The sequence below is a fragment of the Salvelinus alpinus genome, chromosome 19 (assembly GCF_045679555.1).
Source record: "Salvelinus alpinus chromosome 19, SLU_Salpinus.1, whole genome shotgun sequence".
NCBI classification, from domain to species: domain Eukaryota; kingdom Metazoa; phylum Chordata; class Actinopteri; order Salmoniformes; family Salmonidae; genus Salvelinus; species Salvelinus alpinus.
The window spans coordinates 3,174,581-3,179,193 of record NC_092104.1 but is presented as its reverse complement, the minus strand read 5'-3'; positions in this window follow the sequence as shown (position 1 = coordinate 3,179,193).

The window sequence follows — 4,613 nt, the reverse complement described above, 5'->3', positions numbered from 1 at the left end:
GAACCAGGGAGAGTTACCTCAAATCGCAAAGAAAACAGGAGCTGCCTCCATTATTATTCCAGCAGCATTTCTACATCATCTAATCACCTATGCAGGTAATTCAAAACACAGAGAAATTAATAGAACAGATTACTGGGGGTAGAATTCCACTGAATTGCAGAACGGACGGAGTAGAGTTGTATGATACTGACATCTGAGAGCTGCAGTTCAAAAGATGGTAAAAAACTGGTGAGAGCATCAAGGACATAGCAGAGAAGAGGAGGTTTAACCGCACAACTAGATAACACACAACACTAGACTAGATAACACACAACACTAGACTAGATAACACACAACACAATACTAGACTAGATAACACACAACACTAGACTAGACTAGATAACACACAATACAAGACTAGATAACACATAACACTAGACTAGATAACACACAACACTAGACTAGATAACACACAACACAATACTAGACTAGATAACACACAACACTAGACTAGATAACTAGATACAGCAGGAGCGGTAGAGATGCTCTCAATGATCGGCTATGAAAAGCCAACTGACATTTACTCCTGATGTGCTGACCTGTTGCACCCTCTACAACCACCTGTGATTATTACTTGACCCTGCTGGTCATTTATGAACATTTGAACATCTTGGCCATGTTCTGTTATAATCTCCACCCGGCACATCCAGAAGAGGACTGGCCACCCCTCATAGCCTGGTTCCTCTCTAGGTTTCTTCCTAGGTTTTGGCCTTTCTAGGGAGTTTTTCCTAGCCACCGTGCTTCTACACCTGCATTGCTTACTGTTTGGGGTTTTAGGCTGGGTTTCTGTACAGCACTTTGATATATCAGCTGATGTAAGAAGGGCTTTATAAATACATTTGATTTGATTTATACAGCTATAATATGAGCAGCAATACATCTATATTAGACACACACCCCCACCCCTCGTCTTTCACCGAGTCGTAGCTGTTATGTCCTGCCGATGCACGGAAAACCCAGCCAACTGAATGTTATCCATGTCGTCGTTCAGCCACGACTCGGTGAAACATAATAAATTACAGTTTTTAATGTCCCGTTATTAGGATAGTCTCGAGTGGAGATCATCCAGTTTATTCTCCAGTGACGGCACGTTGACAGGGATTTGGTTCTTCGTCCAGTTCGAGGTGAGTAATCGCTGTTCTAATTCCAGAAGCTCTTTTCGATCATAAGAGACGGTAGCAGTAACATTATGTAGAAAATAAGTTGTGATGAAACACACAGTAGTTGTGATGAAACACACAGTAGTTGTGATGAAACACACAGTAGTTGTGATGAAACACACAGTAGTTGTGATGAAACACACAGTAGAACAGTTGGTTAGGAGCCAGTAAAACGTCAGCCGTCCCCTTCAGCTCCATTATTCATCTCAGTCAAATTGTCTACAGTTAATGATTACAGTATTTCATTAATTGGCAGGGGTTCATTCTATAGCTAAAGGACTCTTGATATCACCAAAAGTGACTAGTATCATTTTTTGTCTTAATCTGTTGTTGTCTAGTACTGTCTTTTTGCAAGCTAGCTAGGGCCATCTACTTTATTAACTGCTTCCTGTCTTCCCAGTAGTCTACTTGGTGTGTGAACTGCTTCCTGTCTTCCCAGAAGTCTACTTGGTGTGTGAACTGCTTCCTGTCTTCCCAGTAGTCGACTTGGTGTGTGAACTGCTTCCTGTCTTCCCAGCAGTCTACTTGGTGTGTGAACTGCTTCCTGTCTTCCCAGCAGTCTACTGGTGTGTGAACTGCTCCCTGTCTTCCCAGCAGTCTACTTGGTGTGTGAACTGCTTCCTGTCTTCCCAGCAGCCTACTTGGTGTGTGAACTGCTTCCTGTCTCCCAGCAGCCTACTTGGTGTGTGAACTGCTTCCTGTCTTCCCAGCAGTCTACTGGTGTGTGAACTGCTTCCTGTCTTCCCAGCAGTCTACTGGTGTGTGAACTGCTTCCTGTCTTCCCAGCAGTCTACTGGTGTGTGAACTGCTTCCTGTCTTCCCAGCAGTCTACTGGTGTGTGAACTGCTTCCTGTCTTCCCAGCAGTCTACTGGTGTGTGAACTGCTGACTGCTCATAACTTGCAGCTGATTGTTGACACATCAACCAGGATCAAGGGGCGGGGCAATTTGTGATTGTTTACACATCAACCAGGATCAAGGGGAGGGGCAATTTGTGATTGTTTACACATCAACCAGGATCAAGGGGCGGGGCAATTTGTGATTGTTTACACATCAACCAGGATCAAGGGGCGGGGCAATTTGTGATTGTTGACACATTACCCAGGATCAAGGGGCGGGGCAATTTGTGATTGTTGTTTTGATAATTAGTAGCTTTTTTGGAGGGGGAGGGGTTTCACCTCTGCAAGGCAATTATAAATTAGTGTTAGTATTTAGTTCACTCAGCCTATTGAGTCCACTGGTCCCACTCATTCACTCAGCCTATTGAGTCCACTGGTCCCACTCATTCACTCAGCCTATTGAGTCCACTGGTCCCACTCACACAGACCAACTCAAACATCTGAGTCCACTGGTCCCACTCACACAGACCAACTCAAACAAGTGACTCGCTCCTGTCGGTTCATGCTCTACAACAGCCGTAGAGTATCACCTTTCCTCACACATGAAGCGGTGCAATTCCTAATCCAGGCACTTGTCATCTCAAGTCTAGACTACTGCAACTCGATGTTTGCTGGTTTCCCCGCTTCTACCATCAAACCCCTGCAACTTATCCAGAACACCACAGCCCGCCTGGTGTTCAACCTTCCTAAGTTTTCCCATGTCACCCCGCTCCTCCGCACACTTCACTGGCTTCCAGTCAAAGCTTGCATTCACTACAAGACCATGGTACTTGCCTACAGAGCAGCAAAAAGAACTGTCCCTCCCTACTTTAAGGCTGTGCTCAAACCCCTACACCCCAACCCAAGTACTCCGCTCTGCCACCTCTGGTCTCTTGGCCCTCCCATCCCTACTAACTGTCAGTCACGCTGTGATACAGCCTGGAATCTAACCAGGGTCTGTAGTGACTCCTCTAGCACTGAGATGCAGTGCCTTAGACCGCTGTGATACAGCCTGGAATCTAACCAGGGTCTGTAGTGACTCCTCGAGCACTGAGATGCAGTGCCTTAGACCGCTGTGATACAGCCTGGAATCTAACCAGGGTCTGTAGTGACTCCTCGAGCACTGAGATGCAGTGCCTTAGACCGCTGTGATACAGCCTGGAATCTAACCAGGGTCTGTAGTGACTCCTCGAGCACTGAGATGCAGTGCCTTAGACCGCTGTGATACAGCCTGGAATCTAACCAGGGTCTGTAGTGACTCCTCGAGCACTGATATGCAGTGCCTTAGACCGCTGTGATACAGCCTGGAATCTAACCGGGTCTGTAGTGACTCCTCGAGCACTGAGATGCAGTGCCTTAGACCGCTGTGATACAGCCTGGAATCTAACCAGGGTCTGTAGTGACACCTCGAGCACTGAGATGCAGTGCCTTAGACCGCTGTGATACAGCCTGGAATCTAACCAGGGTCTGTAGTGACTCCTCGAGCACTGAGATGCAGTGCCTTAGACCGCTGTGATACAACCTGGAATCTAACCAGGGTCTGTAGTGACTCCTCGAGCACTGAGATGCAGTGCCTTAGACCGCTGTGATACAGCCTGGAATCTAACCAGGGTCTGCAGTGACTCCTCGAGCACTGAGATGCAGTGCCTTAGACCGCTGTGATACAGCCTGGAATCTAACCAGGGTCTGTAGTGACTGCGCCACTCAAAAGCCCAAGACGATAAGAGGATCTGCTAAATAAAATTGGTTTCTAAAGTTCAGGCTCTGTCTTGGTTAAATAAAGGCTGAATGACGTGCTGACTCTAACAAGTCTTCACTCTCTTGAAATCTACTTCTAGAAAAATCTACTTCTAGAAAAATATACCTCTAGAACAATATACTTCTAGAAAAATCTACTTCTAGAAAAATATACTTCTAGAAAAATATACTTCTAGAAAAATAAGCTGAGCTTAGAAAAGATGATTTCAAGGAAAAAGAAGACTTGAACTGAAAGTTTTAACAAGTTAATTGAACACATACCTCCAGACAGTGCACAGTTAAAATAGACAATTGAACATGCTTTAATGACACTGAAAATGTGTACATTACCGATTCAGATTTGTACAAAAATATTCCCAAGTACAGATTATTATTTTATTTTTTACAGAAATACCACATCCAAGATACTATTGCGCCCAGTGTCAGGGATTCACTTCGCTCTGGGCTCATATTCACAAAGCGTCTTAGAGTATAAGTGCTGTTCTAGGATCAGATCGATCCGTATACTGCAATCTTACTTATTATGATGTCAAAGCATACACTGATTCTAGATCAGCACTCCTACTGTGAGATTCCTTTATGACTACAGGTCCTGGTGCTGTGTGAAAGGTGTCACCGACTAGGATTCGAACCCAGGTCAGCGGTCACAAGACTGTATATTTATGAGACACTTCCTGAATAGGGCTCTGATCATAGCACTACAGCAGGGTAAGGCAACCCTGCCGCAGGCACTTCCTGTTTGGATTTAACCCACCTAGAAGACCAGGTGTGATGAATTT